The sequence below is a fragment of the Marmota flaviventris genome, chromosome 18 (assembly GCF_047511675.1).
Source record: "Marmota flaviventris isolate mMarFla1 chromosome 18, mMarFla1.hap1, whole genome shotgun sequence".
Taxonomy (NCBI): domain Eukaryota; kingdom Metazoa; phylum Chordata; class Mammalia; order Rodentia; family Sciuridae; genus Marmota; species Marmota flaviventris.
Window position 1 is genome coordinate 46859196 of NC_092515.1, and position 23168 is coordinate 46882363.

Here is a 23168-nt window from a genome sequence, read left to right on the forward strand (position 1 = left end):
CAGTGCCTGGACTCTCTTTTTATTTTTTGGGACAGAGTCTTGCTGAATTAACTGAATTTTTAATTCTTCTGCCTCAGCCTCCCAAATTGGTGGGATTTTAAATATATGCCACTGTGCCCTGGTCTAGAAATATTTTCTTTTTTTTGGGGGGGTACCAGAGATTGAACTCAGGGGTGCTTAACCACTGAGCCACATTCCTACCCTGCCCCCCCCCACTTTTTAAAAAATATTTGTTAGTTGTAGTTGGACACAATACCTTTATTTTATTTTTATGTGGTGCTTAGGATCGAACCCAGGGCCTCGCATATGCTAGGCCAGTGCTCTACTGCTGAGCCACAACCCCGGCCCCTCCCCAACCCTTTTTAATATTTTATTTAGAGATAGGGTCTCACTGAGTTGCTCAGGGCCTTGCTCAGTTGCTGAGGCTGGCTTTGAACGCACAATCCTCCTGCTTCAGCCTCCTGAGCTGCTGGGATGATAGGTGTGTGACACCATGCCCACTCCAGAAATATTTCTGTTTCAATGCAGCACTCTTTTTTTTTTTTTTAAACAGTACTGGGAATTGAACTCAGGGGTGTTCTACCACCGAGTTACATCTCCATCCCTTTTTGTTTTTTGTTTCTAGATAGGGTCTTCCTAAATTGCCCAGACTGGCATGGAATCTGTGATTCTCCTGCCTCAGGTTCTTGGAGTGTTGGGATTTTTATATGCATAAAATGAACACATTTCATACAAAACAATGCTTAACTTTTACTCCATGGTATTATGCTGACATTTTCATTATATTAAAAAATTGTAGGCTGGGGTTGTAGCTCAGTGGTAGAGCACCTCACACACGTTGAGGCACTGGGTTTGATTCTCAGCACAACATAAAATAAAAAAAATAAAGATATTGTGTCCATCTACAACTAAAAATATATATTAAAAAATTGTCATAGGTCGTTAATAGGTCATGTACCACCTTCAGTTTGGTAAACAGTTCCCTTGCTCCAAGTGCAAAGGCATGTCTGTAATCCCAGCTGCTCAGGATTGCAAGGTTGAGGCCACCCTGGGCAGTTTAGCCAGATCCTGTCCCAAAATTAAATTAAAAGAAAAAGGGATGGGGATATAGCTCAGCAGTAACATGCTTGCTTAACACACACACACACACACACACACACACACCAAAAAGAAAAAGAAAAATACCCTTAAACCAGAACTCTAGGAAATAGTTTAATAGTTCTGATTAAAACCGTTAGGGCAAGGATGTCACTATGTTGCTTAGGCCCTTGCTTGCTAAGTTACTGAAGCTGTACTTGAACTTGTGATCTTCCTGCCTTAACCTCCAAAGCTGTTGACATTACAGGCATGCTCCACCATGCCTGGCAGAAAACAAATATATTTTAATTGTTAAAAATATGTAGAAAATAATAGTCAAATTTTAATTTGATATTAAATAACATAGAAAGTATTCCCTTTTTTTGTGGAGGAAAAACAATCTACAGAAAAATCACATTTAAATTTGCATTTTTATCATTATTTACTACTTTAATCCAAAAAGTTTCAGTCATATTTTAGAAAATTTTTTTAAATTGGAGGAGATAAAAATTTGTTGTAGGATCAGGTTAGAAAATATTATTTGCATGTATTATGAGTGTTATAACCAATGGGTTAACTGGAATCATAATGACATAGTCATACAGACTATAAAACATTAACTTTCAGTGTGCTTTTTGTAATAAAGTTTCATTAACAGCTTCAAAGTATCTTTCAAATTTCTGCAGTTAAATTTTTCTAATAACTAACTGTTTGCCAAAACTTTTTTTTTTTTATGTAATGCACAGAAAAAGTATTTTAAAAAATTAGGTAAGTAATTAATGTTAATGATTCTTACTCAAAATAAGAAATTCTAGCAACAAATATTAAAATGAGGTAAAATAACTATTATTTTACTAGGAATACTAAAAAATAAGTAATAGAACATTTCCCCAACATTGTATTAATCATTTTGGTCAGTATATTTAGTTTTAGACATTTTTCTTGATTACAATTTAACTGTCTATTGAATGCTGAGATCTGTGTTTTATACTTTATGTAAACAAAAATAATAATTCTGGTTTAGCTAATATAAATTATTCAATTTAACATTCATTTTAATGTTGATTAAAAAATTAAAAATAGAGTGTTTTACTGTGTTTCTACAGTGAGGAAAAATACTGGTTTCTGAACACCAGAAATATCAAAAGAAGACCAGACAACAGAATCTATAGTAAGAAAAAAAAATCAGCTTTTTTGTTTATGTTTAATGGTGACCTTTTAGAAATAATATTTTTAGCAAGTTATAATAAAAATATTTATAGCCATATTTGAGAAAAAAACCTGTTTAGGGCATTACCATATGAAAACTAGCAGGATGCAGTGGCATATGCCTATAATCCCAGCTACTCGGGAGACTGAGGCAGAAAAATTGCAAGGTTGAGGCCAGCCTAGGCAATTTAATGAGAATCTGCCTCAAATTAAAAAAAAAAAAAAAAAAGTGGGGGACAGGCATGGTGCTGGAGATTTAGTCAAGAAGTAGAAAGCTCTAGGTTCTCTAGATTTATTTCCTAGTATAAAGTTGGGTAAGATGTATAAACCAATAAAAACTACTAAGGCATAATATTTTTTAAAATTTTGCTTTGGTGTTACGGAAGGAACCCAGGGCCTTGTGAGCAGCACCTCCAGCCCTGGGTTTTTAAAAAATTGTTTAATTTATTGCTATCTTTTTATATGTTAGTTGATTAGTAAAATTTGCCATTTCTCAAAAGTGACTTATATCTCCCTTATTCTCTTTGTTCTATGGCCAGAGTCAGTCTTGGTCACCTTTCAGTTGGATTTGTGTAGTTTCTCTTTCTATTTTATTTACCTAAATTCAGGAGGTTTTTTTGTTGTTGTTTTGTTTTTTTTTTTTTGGTGGAGGAGTTTCTGGGGTTTGAACCTAGTGCGCTGTTCTACTAATTGGGTCTCCATCTCTTTATATTTTTTTAATTGAAGAAAGGGGGTTGCCAGGCTGACCTCAAGTTGCTGGGGTTATCAGTATGTGCCTCCTTGCTTGGACCAAATTCAGTTTGAAAGTCACAGCTAATGTTATCTTCAGTTTCTGCTCCTTTTTGTCTGTAACTGTCCTCAAAAGTCACGGTCATTGTGTTCACCTAAATTAACATCAAACTTATCACCTTTAATTTTATTTTTATCTCTTTCCAGGCTCAGAATTCTATACTCGTTTGAACTGCTTGGGATATCAATATTTTATGTTTTATAGTCTTTCAAGGAGATCATTTAGAGGTATTTTGATGTCATACTAAGCAAGATCTAAGTTTATTTCTATTGTTATTTGTGTGACATTGCTAAAAACTACAAAATAGTATCCATCTATATTTCAGTCCTTTCATTTTGTGAGGAACAAACTGAGGTTCGCATTGACTTACCAAACTGGATAATTTAACTAGTTAATATCAAAACAAAGACCTAGGACCTCTAACTTTCAGATCTTTGCTTTTTTTCAATAAATTGCTTAATTTGTGATTGAAAATCCTAGAGTTGTTTTTACACAGCCTATCATTTTGATCACTTTTTAAATTATTTTTTTGCATATGTTGTTAGATAAATATTTAATCCAGTATTATTGGGTACCTGTTATGTGCAAAGTATTTTTGTATGTATTATCTTTAAGACTCATGTTAACCTGGAGAGGTAGGCATTATTTTTTTTATACATGAAGAAACAAATAGATATTGATTTGATCATTTAGAAAGTGGAATAGTTGGAATTTGAGCCTTGCTTTTTTAAAAAAATTATTTATTCTTTTTTAGTTTTCGGCGGACACAACATCTTTGTTTGTATGTGGTGCTGAGGATCGAACACCGGCCTCACACAAGCCAGGCGAGCACACTACCTCTTGAGCCACATCCCCAGCCCTAGCCTTGCTTTTTTTTAATATTTTTGTTGTTGTTGTTGTAGTTGGATACAATACCTTCATTCCATTCAGTTAGTTTTATGTGGTGCTGAGGATCGAATCCAGGGCCCCGCACATGCTAGGTGAGCACTCCACCTCTGAGCACAATCCCAGCCCCTAGCCTTGCTCTTTTTTAACTGAAGTCTTGGACTCTGCTAGGCCTGCCTCTTGCCTCTGGACTTTGCAGAAAGAGTATAAATATAGAAATAATTCAGTTTTTTCCCCCTTGAGGAAAGCAAGGCTTATGGTGAGCCACGGAATCAAACATATCTTAGCTAAGACTTATAAGTTACATGTGTTCCTATGACTAGATTTTCTGCTTTTGGCTTGAAATAGCTACTTGAGGGATGCTGCTTATAAAATTTTTAAATGGTAGCAGTGGTATAGCAGACCAGGACCATCAAATGGTACTGTACCATTATATGTGTTAGGCCCAAATTTATCTCTTATGGGCCTTTTCTCTTTGTTTTTCCCCTGTGTATCTACAAGTAAAGGGATGTTACTGTTTTAGGGTTTGTTTTTTGGGTGCTGGGTATTGAACCCAGGACCTTGTACAAACTAAGCTTGTACTTCTAGGACTTGGGTACACTCCCAGCCTATTTTAGGCTGTAGGGCAGTTTACTAATAAGGAGGATTTGGTGTTTCTTTTTGGCACCCCACCCCCCACCCCAAGATATCCTGATGAAGTCTGCTTTGTGATTTTTCAGGGGTTTTTTGGTAGTTGGACTGAACCCAAGGGCAGTTTACCACTGAACTACATACATCCCCAGCCCTTTTTATTTTTGAGAGAGGGTATTGCTAAGGTGCTGAGAGTATCACTATTACTGATGCTGATCTTGAACTTGTGATCCTCCTGCCTCAGCCTCTTGAGTCAATGGGATTCCAGGCATGTGCCACTATGCCTGACTCTTACAGGCATAGTAACACCTCCACCAGTTTCCCTGCCTCCCTCCCCTGCTCACTCCTTCCCTTCCCTGCACTCTGCCACTCAGCTACACTTCCAGCCCTAAAATTTAAAGCATTTTTAGATTTGTCATCAAAGTTACACAAAACCTAAAGAGGGAAAAGTTTTAGAATTTTGAAAATGCTGCACTGAGAAATATAGATCATTAGTTTTTTTTTTAAGGTTTACATTTTGCTTTCACATGTTAAAAAAATGAGTTCCATTTATTTACTTTGAATTTCAAATGCATGTAAAACTGTACTGCCCTTTATAGACACTAACATTGATGCACATTTTTTCCTTGATATTTTGATCAATTTTTCATCTGCCATTTATTTATTTTTCACTATACTGGGAATTGAACCTGCATCTTCCCACATGCTAATCATGTGCTATAATACTAAGCTACATCCCCAGATCTTTATTTTACTGTTTATTTTTGTTTTGAGACAGGGTCTTACAGAAATGTGCAGGCTGGCCTTGAACTCTTGATGCTCTTACCTCAGCCTCCCAGGTAGCTGGGAATAGTTGGAATTTAGTGCATGCATCACCATACTGGGTTACCTGCCTTTTATTCTTATCGCCCAAGATCAGTATTATATTTTGAACTTTGCCTATAAACTTTCTCTGTTTAATACATATCCCATTGTCTGCCTTCACCAGAACTCTTCTGTCCCAAGACAAGAAAGGCCTTTTTGTCCGTACGGTTCCCTAGTAAATGTTGGCTGATCACTGTTTTAGAACTTTTGTCGACTTTTTATTATCTGATCTCTATTTGAAAGAAATAGTAAAATACTTTTCATTTTCTAGTTTAAACATATGCAAAATAATTATATTTGGCATTGACATTGGTGGTGAGAGGGAGGGACAGAGACACAGATGCTGGCCTCATGGTAATTTTCTTTTTAAAAATGTGAAAAAATGCCGCAGTCTGGCTAGAGCATGGAAAACTTTACAGGGGCATGGAGATTTACAAGGACAATTATCTAAGGTAATACAAGGAGCTAATGAACCTTACGCTGAATTTGTAGATAGGCTTATTCAAATAGCTTCTAGAATATTTGGGGATACAGAACAGGCAATGCCATTTATAAAACAACTGGCTTATGACCAAGCAAATCGTTGCTGCAGAGAGGTCATTAGACCATGGAGACATGAAGGTTTAAACGCATATATTAAATTATGTAGAGACATTAATGAACAAGGGCAAGTCTTGGCAACAGTACAACAGGCTTTAGATGCCAGGCCAAAAACATGCTATAATTGTGATCAAACAGGACATTTTAAGAGGAGTTGCCCCATAGGAGGAGGGTTTAACAAAGCTAGGTATCAAAGGAATAGAATACCGGGTATTTGCCCATGATGCCATAGAGGGAGACATTGGGCTAATGAATGCCGTTCTCAAACCACCATAGAGGGTACTCCGTTACCAAGTGTTTACCCACGATATTGTGGAGAAAGGCATCAGGCTCCATTGCCAAAAAACGGACTGGGGGGCCCAATGCTCCGGGGCCCAAAACCACAAATATACGGGGCAATGGAGGAACCCAGCAACACCATCAGGGTAGTGCCCAGGACACATTATCCATTAAATCCCTCATCAGACAAACTAGAGGGAGCACAGGGTTGGACATCTGCGCCTCTGCCAGAGCAGTACTAACTCTAGAGATGGGAGTTCAAATCATTCCCACAGGAGTAAAAGGATCTCTTCCCCAAGGAACAGTAGGCTTATTATTGGGATGCAGTTCTTCTACACTAAAAGGACTTATGATAAGTCCTGGGGTAATTGATCCCGATTATGAGGGTGAAATAAAAATTATAGCTAGTTCTCCAAGAGGTATATCAGTAATTTCACCAGGAGATAGAATAGCACAGTTATTAATAATACCCAGCCTGCATGATAAATTTTCTAGTCGTACTGTAGAAAGAGGTTCCAGGGGATTAGGCTCCACAGGTGTAGATTGGGCTATGCTGTCTTTAAATTTAGATTCTCGCCCCATGCTAAAACTAAATATTCAAGGACATGAATTTAATGGACTACTGGACACAGGTGCTGACCTTAGCATCATATCTCGTCAAGAATGGCCAAAACATTGGCCATTACAACAAGCCACTCAAACGCTTCGAGGCCTAGGAGTGGCGACTAATCCCCATAGAAGTGCAATGGTATTAGTTTGGAAGGATCCTGAAGGATGTGAAGGAACTATACAGCCCTATGTATTGGATCATCTTCTTATAAATTTATGGGGACGAGATGTCCTAGATCAATTAGGTTTGACATTAACAAATAACATCAGTCCTAACGCGCCCACTACTAGGGCTAGACAAGGCTTTAGGAAAGAAAAAAGATTAAGAGAACAAGAACAAGGTATAGCAGCACCAATTCAAATAGATCAAGGAATAAATAGACATGGATTGGGTTTTCAGAAAGGGCCACTGAGACAATCAAAATTACTTGGAAATCAGAAAGACCAGTGTGGGTTCCTTAGTGGCCCCTGACTAAAGAAAAGATACAAGTAGCCCATGACCTGGTCAAACAACAATTAGCGGAGGGACATATACAACCTTCCGTATCTCCCCATAATACTCTCATTTTTGTCATTAAAAAGAAATCTGGTAAATGGAGATTATTGCAAGATTTAAGAGCCGTTAATAATGAGATGGTTATTATGGGACCTGCTCAATCAGGGATTCCCCAATTGTCTGCTTTACCAAAAACCTGGTATGTTTTACCTATCGATATTAAAAATTGTTTTTTTTTCAATTCCAATTCATCCTGAGGATAGTCCACATTTTGCATTTACTATCCCTGCACTAAATCATGAAGGTCCTGATCAGAGATATGAATGGAAAGTACTCCCTCAAGGGATGGTTAATAGTCCAACTATGTGTCAAATTTATGTTAACAAAGCAATCCAGCCACTTAGAAATCAAAATCCTGAACTACAAATATTTCACTATATGGATGATGTGTTATTGGCACAAAAAGATAAAAACACATTGCTAGAATGTTATGCCACACTTACAAATTTATTAAAAAATTATAATCTAGAGATAGCAATAGATAAAGTACAATTAAATCTTCCAATTAATTATTTAGAAGTTCTATTATCCTCAAACATGGTCCGTCCACCCAAAATTCAAATACGAGTAGATCAACTCAAATCACTTAACGACTTTCAAAAGTTATTGGGAGACATAAATTGGATAAGGCCTTATCTAGGCATAACAACAGGAGAGCTAAGACCTTTATTTGATATCCTAAAAGGTCCATCAGATCCAAATTCACCCCGCATGTTAACGCCTGAAGCAAGAAAGGCATTAAAAATCATTGAAACATATATGGAAAATATGCATTTGGATAGAATTGATATAAGTTTGCCTTTATTATTTATTGTACTACCAACAAAAAATATTCCTACAGGAGTATTTTGGCAAGAAGGTCCATTATTGTGGATACATTTATCTTATTCTCCTAACACTATTCTTACTAGGCTGTAGGACAGTTAATACTCAAAGGAATAAAAGCAGCAAAGGGAGTGTTTGGGATTTCTCCCAATACAATTATTACTCCATATACTATGGATCAAATTGATGAGTTAGCTAATGAGTTAAATACTTGGGCAATAATCATGTGTAAATCTAATGTTTCATTTGATAATCACTTACCATCTAATCCTTTGTTGTCTTTTTGGTCTAAGCATCCTGTAGTTTTTCCAAAAATGACAAGAAAAACCCCTATTATGAATGCTCCAAATATATTCACTGATGGGTCAAATAATGGTACAGCAGCAGTAGTTACCCCTGATCAAACTTTTAAATTTTTACATTTAGTACCCAAACAATCAGCTCAAAAGGTAGAGCTTAATTCAGTATTACAAGCTTTTATGATGTTTAAAGAGTCTGTATTTAATTTATTTTCTGATAGTCAGTATGTAGTTAATGCTGTAGTATCCCTTGAAGATGCTGGTAGGATTTCCCCTTCTTCTACTGTTTTCTCTTTGTTTTCCACTATACAAAGTCTAATCTGGGACAGAAAAGATCCATTCTTTATAGGACATATCAGGGCACATACAGGATTGCCTGGAGCCCTTAGTTTGGGCAATGAATTAGCAGATAAATCTACACATGACATACATATTTTCTCCACAATAGAAGAAGCTATAAATTTTCATAAAAGGTTCCATGTCAATGCTAATACTTTACAAAAGCGTTTTAAAATAACTAAAGAACAAGCCAGACATATAATAAAGCAATGTCAAAATTGTGTGACATTTTTACCACAGTTAATCTTGGAGTCAATCCTAGAGGACTGATACCTAACCATATTTGGCAGATGGACGTCACACACTTGCCAGAATTTGGAAAGTTAAAATATTTGCATGTTACAGTTGATACTTCTTCCAGATTTTTGATGGGCTCCCTTCATGCCGGAGAAAAAAACTAAAGATGTTATAGCTCATTGCTTACAAAATTTTGCCACTGTGGGTGTTCCAAAACAGTTAAAAACAGATAATGGTCCTGGTTATCCTTCTACCTCTTTTAAACAATTTTGCTCATCATTTGGCATTAGTCACATAACAGGAATCCCATACAATCCACAGGGACAAGGCATAGTTGAAAGAGCTCATCAAACTATTAAAATGTACTTATTAAAACAAAAGGCGGGAATTGGAAAGGGATATATATCCCCCAAAGATAAACTTAAAATAACCATTTTTACTCTAAACTTTTTAAATTTGGATTCATCAGGGCTTAGTGCTGCGGAAAGACATTTGTATCCAAAAAATGTACATAAGCCTAAGGTACTTTGGAAGGATATTCTAACAGGACAATGGAAAGGTCCTGACCCGGTGATTGTCTGGAGTCGGGGCTCTGTTTGTGTGTTTCCACAGGGAGAACAACAGCCGATTTGGATTCCAGAGAGATTAACCAAAACAATTTCTACAGACCAAAAGGAAGATGATTTGACTGAAATCCACAACAGCTGATATCCAGAACTCCCGCTTGGCTATTCTTACATCTTCGACAGTAATTAACCAGGATGCTTTTTTCAATATCTATTTTATTATTGCTTTTTCCCACATCATAAAGTTCTATTTTATTTTTAAGCTCATACAGACCTAGGTTAATGTTTTTCTGATCAGTTTTATTTTTTGACTGTGGAGTTTTTAAACATTGCAATGGAGATTTCACCTATGTAAAGCTACAAGGCCTTTACTATTGTCTTATGTGTTGTATGTTACGTGTGCACACTTCTGTTTTGTGTTGTATGTCTGTATGTGCGTATGTCCATATATCATATATGAGGAGCGCTCATGAATAAATGGATCCAAATTTTTTTTTATTATTCACGTGATTTTAATGGTTTAATTTAAATTGGGTAAACAGCTGTTGAGGATTGTTTTAAAATGTGTACAAATAAGCAGGTTAACAGATCTGTTTGTTTACTTTCACCTTTCCTTTTCATTATATTTAATAATTCTGTTCAGGATAATGTAAATCGTTCAAAAATTTGTTTTCTTAGTACCTGTTAGAATATTACATATTTTTTTTTTTTTTTTAGCATCATTGTCAGAATTCCTATCTTCATCCCAGTGCCGGTGAAGACAAAGATGAAACCAAACTACAGTTTCTTCGATAGTTATCACAACAAACTGTATAAACTGATGCATCTATGAATAATAACTCAACAAGTAATGCTCAGTCAATGAGTCGATTTATTTTGGGAGGAAATGGGCATATTGATAGATTCCTCCGCTTTGAACTGCTTACAGAACTTGCCTGGACTATGTATCACTTGTATGCATTGTGATCTATCTGTTGATGCAGCAAATTATGGTAGTGCTGGCGTATCTTTGCTGATGTGTCACCAGTGATGCAATTTTTCCTAAGGAGCCGTCAGTTGACTTGGTGTTGTGGCATTTCTGTATCCTCCTCCCTTCTACTAGTGATGGTCTAATTTTGGGGGCCAACAGAGGTGAGGCAAAGAACCTCACCCCCCCACCGGCACCAAGGCCAAATTTGGGGGCCAACAGGTGAGGCAAAGAACCTCGCCCCCCCACACTGGTGCATAGGCCTATCCACAAGTATGGCTATGTGCTGGACCGGTAGTCAGTGACACGTATGATCCAATTGCAGTGGTATCAACCTAAGATAGGAGGCTGACACCTAGAGGTCAGTTCATCCCGTAACGGGTAAGAACCATATGTTGAATTGGACAAACCTAACAGGCATGGTCCCTAGCCACATTGCTTGTTACTTAATTAACAGAAAGGGGGAGATGCTAAGAGCCACAGCCAAGTAATATGATGCATGGCATTTTTGGTTGAAAGGTGATGCCAGCAAGCCATTGAGATGATATGATTATGTTAAGATTTGCATTCATATGGATATTGGACTCCTGCTGTCCACCTAGGCCTGCTACGGGACTCCTGGAGAGTTCCCATTGGTTGGGGAAGTGCGGTAGGAGGGAATTCTGGAGGAGGAACTTCCTCTTGGGATCTGGGAGAACGCTGTGTGTGTGGATCGGCAATCTTCCCGGGCGCGTACGGGGTATTGGCGGCAGTTTCAAAAAATAAAGTTTGTTCCTGCTTGAGTGGCTCGTGATTTTGTGCCCAGCCAGACTGCGGCAGAAGAACTTTTCTAGAAGGTCTCAGCAAACTTAACCTTATATTTCATTGGCCAAAATTGGGTTACATTCCCTTTCCTAAATTAGTCGCTAATAAAGATGGAAGGAATTATTCTTAGCCAACCAGGACTATCCCTTGGACTGATTGATGTGATTGGCTTCTCTTGGAGCACCTGCTTCATGGAAGAGGAATGGGTACATGGATGAAAAATTGTTGAAAGAAGGGGAAAATGGATCCTGTGAGATGGTTACCACAAGAACCTTCTGCACTTATTAACTACAGTGTGCTGAATTTGAGGAACTTTAAAATGTATATGTGGCTTTTACCATGCAGTTACTTTTTCTAGCTGTTGCTTTTTTTCCTGCTTTGTCACCGTTCTTGAGATGGACTTTGAGATGATAGAGGTGCAGAAAAAGAGAGGGAAGTATAACTGATCCTTTATTGGTAGGTTTCTGTGTCCAGTGAACTTGGTGTCTGGTGGGCCAGAGATGTAGGGGGTACTAAATTCATATTCTTTGTGATCTGAATGCAATCTGATGGTGATATAGATGTACAGAATCTTAACGGGTTACCTCACAAAACCAGCTCTGATCAAAATATAGTAAAATGTTTGTTTTTCGTTTTTGTTTTGGTTGGGTTGGGGATTGAACCCAGGGCTTCATACATGTTAGGCAAGCACTCTACCTCTGAGCTACATCTATTGACTCTTTTAATTTTACTAATCTATATATTTGATTGTTACTGTTGTTGTTATTAGTGGTACTGGGATTGGACCAAGAGACTGACACATGCTAGGTAAGTGCTCTATCACTGAACTACATCTTCACCTTTTTCTTTTAATTTTATTTTGAGATAGGGTCATGCTAAGTTGTCTAGCCCAGCATCAAACTTTGGATCTTCCTGCTTTATCCTCTCCAGTAACTGGAATTACAGGCATGTACCACCATGCCCAGCTAGTAAAGTGTTGTGAAAATGTCTATTAAACTAGTTTTATATCACTCTATGGCCAGTTTGAAAGGAACTAGCTTTTGTTAAACTGAAAAAAAATAGAAGACTATGCATTGGGTACTGGACAGGAGCACTCTATGATGTCTTGGAGTAACTAAGCTGAAAGGGACCTTAAGTTTCCTTCCATTAGGTGGATGTACTAAACCATTCAATCTTTAATAAATTTTATTGTGTCAATATTATGTGCCCAGTGTTGGAAAAAACAAATTGAATATGATTTAGTCTATTGAAGGGAACATAAATAAATACAGCAGTATAAATGTAACAAGTATAAAGAAGGTCCTCTGAGAATATAATGACAAAGAACTTATCCCTGAGTTGAGAGGTCAGAGAAGGTTTTTTTTTTTAATTATTTTTTGTAGTTGTAGATGAACAGAATGCTTTTATTTTATTTGTTATATGGTGCTAAGGATGGAATCCAGTGCCTCACATAATGCTGGGCAAGCACTCTGCCACAGAACCACAACCCCCCCGGCCTCAAGAGGGTGCTTTTGAGCCAAATCCATAAGGGTGAGTTCACCAGAAAGAAAAAAATCAATCAGGTTGATTGATTACCATGCCCAGAGACAAGTTAAAGAATGTGGTTAAGGAGCATTTGGAAAAGTGGAAGATCAGGATTCTGGAGTGTCCAGATGTGGCTGGAGAAAGAAAACCTATAATGCTGTATTGAGGAGTTTGGATTTTAGTTTGAAGGATTGGGGAGCCATTGAAGAATTCCAAACTGGACAGAAGTATCATTTATAGCTCAGATCACTGCTGCACTCTAGGGAATGGATTGAGGAAAGCAGGAATGGAGGTGGGAACAAATATATCTGACAAATGAAAAGGGTAGAGTAGTAGAGATGCCAAGGTGGAAATAGAACTGAGATAGATTTAGAGAAGATTAACCGGTAGGATCTGGAGCTGGGATTGTAGCTCAGTGGTAGAGTGCTTTCATCACTCATGTGAGGCACTGGGTTTGATCCTCAGCACCACATAATCTATAAATAAAAAAATATTTAAAAACAAACCAGAAGGATCTGATATCAGTTGTGTAAGGAGAGGAAGAAGGATAGGATGATTTCTGTTTTACTAGCTTGGGTCAATTGTGGTAGGAGAATCAGACTTGAAGTTGGGGGGCGTAGAATTTATTTAATAAAATGTGCTAAGCAGCATGAAAATTCTGTCAAAATAGAGGTGACTGAGACAGATATGGTCCTTACCCTCCATGGAATTTACAATCTGGTAATTATTTGTGAAACAAATGTAAAGAAAATAAAGATATTGAATGCGAGAAGAGTGTATAGATGTATATGTCTGGTTTGAGGTATATCTAGATTTGTTAAGCACTGGAAATAAAAGTTTAGGATTCAAAAAAGAATTTTGCCCAGAAGATACAGATGATAGTTGAAGCTATGGGCATGAGTGAAGTCACTGCAGGAGGTTGTAGATTAGAATGGGAAAAGAAGGTTGTAAGTATTAGCGTCTTGGAAACTTTCAACAAGTATTTGATGGCCAGAGAAAACCCTGAAGAAGTGTCAGAGAGTTAAGATAGATAACCAAATTTGGTGCAGTGGTACATCCCTGTGATTCCAGCAACTCAGGAGGCTGAGGCAGGAGGATCACAAGTTTGAGGCTAGGCTTGGCAGTTTACTGGGGATGATGTAGCTCAGATGTAAAACGCTCCTGGTTTCAATCCCTAGTACCCACCCCCCTAAAAAAAAAACCAAGAGAGAATACTGAATACTGAACTGAATGAAAGCCGAGGTAGAAGAGAGTTTTAGCTATTTATTATTAAAACAGGTTTATGGTGTTTGATATAAGCTACAAATATTTGCACAATTATATATGTATGTGTGTGTGTGTGTTTGTGTATGTGTGGTGCTGGCAATTGAACCCAGAACTTTGCTCTACCACTGAGCCACATCCCCTCCCTAGTTATAGGTTTTGATAGATGTATAAACCCATGAAACTAACCGCGTTCAAGACAGTGAACTAACTTATCCAGAAGATTCCTCTTCTTCCTTTGTAAAACTCTCTTCTTCCCCTTTCTCAGATAACCACTCGTTATAGATGTTATATAAATGGGATCATAGTATGTTATTTTTTTGTGGGTCTGACTTCTTCATTTATAATTATTTTGAGATTTATACATGTTATTGAGGGTGTAAATAGGTAATTTGTTTTTATTGCAAAGTAGTTTCCATTATGTGTGAATACTATAATTTGTTTGGACTACTGGACTGTTTCCAGGTTTTGGCTATTACAATAAAACTGTTATGAATGTTCATCTATAAGTCTTTGTATTGACACATATTAGGAATGGAGTGTTTGGATTATTTGTTAGTTTTGCATTTAGTTTTTAAAGAACAAGCCAAGTGTTATCTAAAGTAGTTATATCATTTTACATTTTCACTAGCAGCAGAATTACATATTTTTACATCCTTACCAACATTTGGTAAGGCTTTTTTAGTTTAGTCATTCTGACAGGTGTGTAGTAGTATCTCTTTTGGTTTTAGTTTTTATGTTCCTGATGACTAAGGCTTCTTGAACATCTTTTTTATATGCTTATTTGCCATCTCATATCTTCTTTGGTGAAGTATCAGTTCAGGTCTTTTGCCCATTTAAAAAAAGCTTTTGGGGGGGTTGGGGTGTGGCTCAATAGTAGAACACTTGCCTAGCGTGTATGAGGCCAGTGGTTTGATCCCCAGTACTATGAAAATAAAATTTTAAAATGCTTTAAATTTTGAAATAATTATAGATCCACAGGAAGTTGCAATAAAGAGCGGGGGCTGTTCTGGGTACTCGGTACTGTTTCTCCCATTGTTAGCATTTTGCTTAACTGTAGTATACAAGACCAGGACATTGACATTAGTGCAGTCAGTTTACTGAGATATACATTATATATGCACCGTGTTTGTGTGTGTGTGTGTGTGTATGTGTGTGTAGTTTTGTTACATGTATGGATTCATATAACCATTACCACAATCAAGATACAGATCTGCGGGCTGGGGTTATGGCTCAGAGGTAGAGGGCTAGCCTAGCATGCATGGCACTGGGTTTGATCCTCAGCACCACATAAAAATAAAATAAAGGTATTTTGTCCACCTGTGCCTAAAAAATAAATATTAAAAAAGATACATATCTGCTACATTATTACAAGGTTCCATCTCACTGACCTCTATAGCCACACCCACTCCTTCCCTCCCCACCCTTACTTAGACCTGGCAGTCCTACCAAGTTGTTGAGCATATTAATAGTTTGTTCTTTTGTATTACTGAGTAGCATTTTATGATGTGGATATACTACAGTTTGTTTAATGTTTTACCCATTGAAGGATATTTGGGTTATTTCCAGTTATTGGCTATTATGAACAAAATTGCTCTGAATATTTGTACAGATTTTTTTTTGTATGAACACAAGTTTTCATTTTTGAGCTATAAATGGCCAAAAGTACAGTTGCCTTCTGATCTTCAAAATGTGAGTTTAATTTTATAAGCAGCTGCCACACTTTCACATTCCCACTAGTTGTGTATGAGTTACCCAGTTCCTCTGGATCTTAGGCAACATCTGGTATTATCACTTTTTTTAGTTATTCTGATGGGTATATAGTGATCTCTCATTGTGTCTTTCATTTATTTATTTTTTAATGACTAATATTGTTGAGCATCTTTTTTTTTGGTCCTGGGAATTGAACTCAGGGGCACTGGACCATTGAGCCACAGCCCCAGCCCGTTTTGTATTTTATTTGGAGACAGAGTCTCACTGAGTTGGTTATTGCCTCAGTCTTCCAAGCCACTGGGATTATAGGCATGTGCCACCATGCCCGGCTGTCTTTTTTTATTTTTGCCATCTGTATGTCATTTTGGTCTTGTGTCTATTCAGGTCTTTGTCCCTGGTAAAATTGAGTTGATTGGGCTGAGGTTGTGGCTCAGTGGTAGAGCGCTTGCCTAGCACGTGTGAGGCAATGGGTTCAATCCTCAGCACCATATAAAAAAAATAATTTAAAAAATTCCATCTTATTAAGAAATTGTTGTTTTCTTATTGTTGTTTTATGAGTTGAAAAAAATTTTTTAAAGAAACAAGTCCTTTATCAGATATATGCTTTGCAAAAAGTTTCTCTCAATCTGTGGCTTGTGTTTTCATTCTCTTAACAATATCTCTTGTAGAAGTTTTAAATGTTGATGACTTTGATTTATCAATTTATTCTTTTTTGGGGGGAAGGGTGCTGGGGATTGAACTCGGGTACTCCACCACTGGGCCACATCCACAGCCCTATTTTGTATTTCATTTAGAGACAGGGTCTCACTGAGTTGCTTAGTCTTCGCTGTTGGTGAGGCTTTCTTTGAACTCGTGATCCTCCTGCCTCAGCCCCCAAGCTGCTGGGATTACAGGCAGGTGGCATCAATTTGTTCTTTTATGGGTTGTACTTTTGGTGATATATCCAAGAAACCTTTGCCTAATTCAAACTCACAGATTTTCTTTTGGAGATTCATACACATTTGGGACTATGATCAGTTTTGGGGGTTAATTTTTGTGTATGATGTAAGAAATGGTTCTAGGTTTATTCTTTTTACACATAGATATCTAATTCTTTCATACCCATTTGTTGAAATACTATTCTTTCTCCACTGCATTAATTTTACCATTTGTCAAAAATTAGGTGACTATATATGTGTGAGTTTAATTTTGGATTGTTTGTTCTGTTCCATTGAGCTGTATTTCTGTCCTTTACTGATACTGTACTATCATGATTACTATATCTTGGGGCTGGGGATGTGGCTCAAGCAGTAGCGCACTCGCCTGGCATGCGTGCGGCCCCGGTTCGATCCTGAGCACCACATACAAACAAAGATGTTGTGTCTGCCGAAAACTAAAAAAAAAAATTAAACAAAATGATTACTATATCTTTATAGTAACCATAGAAATCAGCTAATGTAACTCATCCAGTTTTGTTCTTTTTCAATTCCCCCCCACCCCTACACTGAGCTACATTCCCAGCCCTTTTTATTTTGAGACAGGGTCTTGTTAAATTGCTGAGGCTGGCCTTGAAGTTGTTCTACCTCAGACTCCTGAGTAGCTGGGATTATAGGCATGTTCCACCATGCCTGGTGACCTACTGGAATTTTGATTGGGATTATATTGAATCTGTAGATAGTTTTGGGAGAGTGGATATCTAAATTATAATTGTGTCTTCTATCCTGTGAATAAGATCTCTGTTGTTCTTGTTATTATTTTTATTGGTGGTGGTTGAACCCAGGGCCTTGCAGAAGCTAGGCAGATGCTCTACCACTGAGCTGAATACCCAGACCTCTTCATTGTTTTATTATTAAATCATATTTCCTTTAATTTTTTTTCAGCAAATATTTTTAAATTTTAAGTCTAAAAGTTTTATGCATCTTTTGTCAGATTTACCCCAAGTAAATATTACCCCTATTTAATATTTTTGGTGCTGTTATTAGTACTACTATAAACATTCACATAAAAATTGGTGTGTGGGCACGTAAATTTTCATTTCTCTTGGGTGTATACCTAAAATGGAATTGCTGGATCATATTTTAATTATTTTTTAACTTTTGACAATTCTCCAAACTTTTCCACAAGTTATACCTTTTTATGTTCCCACCAGATCTATGTGGATTCCAGTTTTTCTATATTCTTGCATTTACTTGTTATTGCCTATTTTTTTGGTATTGTGCTGTGATTGGTTTGCATTTTCCTAATGGCTAATGATATTGAACATTTTCATGTGCTTACTAACCATTTGTATATTTCCCTTGGTTAAGTATCTATTTAAGTCCTTTATTCATTTTTAAATTGGGTTTGTTTTTTATTGAGTTGTGAGATTTGATTATATATTCATTATATATATGTATATATATATATATATTGATTATATATAGATATAGATATATAGATACGGGTATAGATATATAGATATTTAAGAGCATCTATTCACAAATGACCTCTCCAAACCACCACTGGTTTGATATTTAAGAGCATATTAAAAGTTATCTTAGTTGAATTAGGAAAAATGCTTTTAGAGAGATAACATTCTGAATATATTGGCTTGGTCACAGCAGAGAAGAATTTGCTTTAGCTAGATTAGTTCTGTAAATTTAAAGCTACTACTTTTGCATCTAATACTCCAGGAAAATGTGATACCCTTTACAAATTTGTGTGTCATACTTGTGTAGGAGTCATGTTGTTTCAGTTGTAGTACATGTGCTGTTGAAGTGAGCACTGCATTTATTCTTTGTTTGTTTTTTTTTCCTGCTTCAACCTTCATGTTTGCCTTTCTAAAAGAGAATTTTAAGAAGGAAAGGTAGTAGCTTGTAACTCTCCTACTTGGGAGGCTGAAGTTGGAGGATCGTAAGTTCAAGGCTGGCCTCAGAAACTGAGCAAGACTTCCCTTTAAAAAGGCGGGGGCCTGGAGATGTAGCACAGTGGTAGAGCACTTTGGGGCTCAATCCCCAGCACTAAATAAATAAATAAATAAGGTAGAATGTGTGGTGGCTCATGCCTGAAGTTCCAGCAGATCAGGAAGCTGAGGCAGGAGGATCACGAGCTCTAAGCAACTTAATGAGGTCCTCAGCAACTTAGTGAGATCCTGTCTCAGAAAGGACTGAGGGGCTGGGTTTTTTGCCCAGTGGTAGAGCTCCTGACTAGCATGTGCAAGGCACTGGATTTGATCCTCAGCACCACATGAAAATAATAAATAAAATTAAGGTAATGTGTCAAAAAATGTTAAAAAAAAAAAAAAAAAAGACTGGAGATGTTGCTCAGTTGTTATGCACCTCTGGGTTCAATCCCTGGTACCCCACCCCCCCAAAAAATTATCTCTAGTGCCTTAGTGCCTCAGTGAAATTTGTACAAATGATGGCTGAAAAAGTTTACATTAGGTTTAGTGATTCGGGTAATAATGGCTATTATTAAGATTGGTTTCTCTGAAAAGATGTGATCTGAAGCCAGATAACATTGGAAAGTGAGAAAGTGGAGACAAGACAGTATACCACTCTTTCTAGGAATTTACTTTTGAGAGCAAGTTCTCTCAACCTTGACACTATTGACAGTTTGAGCTAGATAAGTCTGCTGTGGGGGAGGATTGACCTGTTCATTGTAGGATGTTTAGGAGCATCTCTGGCCCCCACTGACAATATGCCAGGAATGCCCCTCTATCTGTGACAACTCAAAATGCCTCCAGATATTCCCAAATGTTCCCCTTTGAGAACCACTCTTTTAGAGGAAGGAGAGAGAAGAACCTAAAAACAACTCATCTGGGGGAATCTTTTTAAAGGGAGTAATAGATTGAAGGAAGTAGCCACTGGAAAGAAGGGGAAGATTGAAGATATGGAAAGAGAAGTGATGAAATTAAGGGATGGAATTTAGAGCATAGAAGGAGAAATTAAATTTATTTTGGAGACAGGTCACTTATTTTCTTTTATTTAAAAATTTCATTTTTTAGTTGTAAATGAACAAATACCTTTATTTTTGTTTATTTATTTTTATGTGGTATTGAGGATTAGATCCAGTGCGAGGCAAGCACTCAACTGCTGAGCCACAACCCTAGCTCCAGGTCACTTATTTTCAATAAAAGGAAGAAGTAAAAAGGGTAAATGTAGACACTTTAGAGATACATATATTTTTTTTTATTTTTTATAGGGTCTCACTACGTTGCTTAGGGCCTTACTAAAGTTGCTTTGGCCGGCTTCAAACTTATGATTCTCTTGCCTCAGCCTCCCAAGCTGCTGGGATTATAGGCGGGAGTTTATTTTTTCTAATACATGGATGTTAAGGTGTGATTGTAGCACCATTTCTATGCTGTTGTCTTTGTCCATATAATCAAGCATAATTGTGTAAATAAGTTGTTGTTGAATTATTCTCCTGATTTCTTTTTCTATTTTTCATGAGGCTTCCCTTAAATTATTATTTTTTCAGCAATGATAAAATGTAAAGTCAGTGGAATCCATTGGGTTTTTTTTTTTAATTTTTAATATTATTTATTTATTTATTATTTTATGTGGTGCTGAGGATTGAACCCAGGGCTTCACCTGTGTGAGGTACCACTAAGCTACAACCCCAGCCCTATTTTTTAATTTTTTAATGGATATTTTCCATTGGTTTTTAAAACAGGAAGTATTTTCTTTCCCTTTTGGCAGGATATAATAGAAATGAGTATTTTTGTGAAAGTCTATATTTACTCTTGTCACAGTTTCTCAATATGTTGTAGTTGTTCTTTCCCATTTCCCCCTCCTCCTGCTTCTCTTTTCATAGCTACGGATCTAACCCAGGGGAGCTTCATGCATGCTAGGCAAGAGCTCTTCCTATGGAATATATCCCCACCCTTCAGAATGTCCTTGAGTGAAACAAATTTCCTTTGCTTAATGAATTTTGGGTATAAATTAGTTCACCTTTTCTTACTTCTTTATTGCATTTTAAGACTCTTGATTCTGCTAATCTATTCTCATTTCCAACTTAATTTTCCCTTTTTTGTAATATTCTTATTTTTCTTTCTTTATGAAGAGTTTTAGGTTTAGCCAATTGATAGCTTTTAACCCTCATTATCTTACAAAATGCTGTTTCTTAATTGTAGTTAGAGACGGGGTCTCACTGAGTAGCTTAGCGCCTCACCATTGCTGAGGCTGGTTTTGAACTTGTGATCCTCCTGCCTCAGCCTCCCAAGCTGCTGGGATTACTGGCATGTGCCACTGTGCCCGGCTCTCATGCCTACTTCTCATAACTCGTTCCTTCCTCCCAATCTTTTAGGTTCTTCTCTTTGTCCTTTGTGTTCTAAAATTGCAAGATGATGTGTATCAGTATGGATCTGTTCTCATCCATTATGCTGGATACTCAATGATACTTTTTTTCATTTTCGATTCTCTTCTGTAACTCCCAGTTTTCAGGAATAGATTTCAATATTTTTATCCTATTTTTTTAACTTTTAAAATTTTAATTATTTTTTTCTTACCATACGATTTATTTTTATTTTTTTTTAGTCATATACATGACAGCAGAATGTATTTTGACATATAATACATACATGGAGTGTACATACATCAATCATATTGTCTATTCTATTCTGCTGCCCTTCCTATCCTCCCTACTCCTCCCCTCCTCTCCCATCCTTTCTCCCTATCCAATCTAATGTGACATACTTTTTTTTCTTTTTCTCATCACAACATCATATATGTATTCTGTATAACAATGAGGTTCTCCTTCCGTCTTTCAATATTTTTATCCTATTTTCTGTTTCATTCTTGGCTTACCTTTTTGGGAGATTTCTTCAATTTCATGTTTCAGTTTTTCCTGAAATCTTCCATTTATAAGGCTCAAATAAAATAGTATATATTTATATAATAAACGATTTTAGGGGCTCTTATTTAATCTTTTAAAATAAGCACATAATCTAATTTCAGGGTTGCAATATTATCTTTTTTTGTGAGGGTATTGAGGGTAGGTTTTGTTGTTTCTATCTTATTACAAACGCTTTTCCATCTGCATTTCTTTTCCTTTTATCTGTCTTAATGTTGCTGATTGATTGATTGATTGATTTAGTTACTGGGAATTGAACCAAGGGACACTTAACCATTGAGCCCTTTTTTTGTGTTTTATTTAGAGACAGGGTCTCCCTGAGTTGCTTAGTGCCTTGCTAAATTGCTGAGGCTGGCTTTGAATTCAAGATCCTCCTGCCTCAGCCTCCACAGCTGCTGGTGGGATTATAGGCATGTGCCAACACACCTGGCTAATGTTGAAGATTTAAAATAGAAGATTTTCTCAAATGCTGGTGTGATTGTCACTATCTGCTTATTATTAAAAAATGAACCACCAAAATTTTATTGGTAATATATCACCAGTGTCATTTGCTAACCGCAGGCCTTGTTGTAGTGGTTTTTACTAGTTTACCACTCATGTTAATATCTGTAGTTCTTTACTCTTAGGCTAATTAGCTTCCCAAAAGGAGAAATCTTCCAGTCCATTGCCTGCAGAGTATAAATAAGCCCATTATTCTGAGTCTAAGGAGTAGAAAAGCACTTAAGTTTTCAGTATACAAGTTTTAAGGACTTTTATTTCATCACTCTGTATTTAGTATGGTTGCCCAGGCTTTCAGTCATCTGTTTTTACCTCTTCACAAAATTTCATCTTTTGCCTCAAGGAAGTCATTCAGTAGTATAGGGTGGGAGGTGTTCAGGAATAGATTTAGCTACTCTTTAAATAAACTTTATACCAGTCTTGTTTTTAGCTTTGGTTTCACATCCTCTTCCAGAATACCTGTTAGTACATTTTCTGAGTGTTTGGGGTTCTTTGTTATAAATCATTTTTTTCCTTGGCTTTCCTCACTGTTGGCTTATATTTTAGATTTTTCAAGTTCTAAATCAGTTACCAAGAAGAGTCCTACATTCCAGCATCTAAAAATTTTGTTGCTGTGGTTTCACCTCCTGTTCTTTTTGTTCTTGGAAGTTTACATCCATTTTATAATTATTTTCTTATCAGTTAGTGGAGTTTGAAAAGGACATGGGTAAATGAATATTTTCAGTCCTCTTCACTGAAAGTTCTTTGCATTCTTTCTAATGAGGTGGAATTCAAAATAATAATCACCATTTAAAAACATACAATTAAGTGATATTCAGTGCAT

The 23168-nt window shown here is 36.7% G+C and overlaps 1 protein-coding gene across 2 annotated transcripts in view; it reads left to right on the forward strand.

Annotated features, from left to right (window-relative positions):
* Positions 1-23168, forward strand: part of Nfatc3 (nuclear factor of activated T cells 3) — a 102351-nt gene that overhangs the window by 11821 nt on the left and 67362 nt on the right. The window lies entirely within an intron of this gene.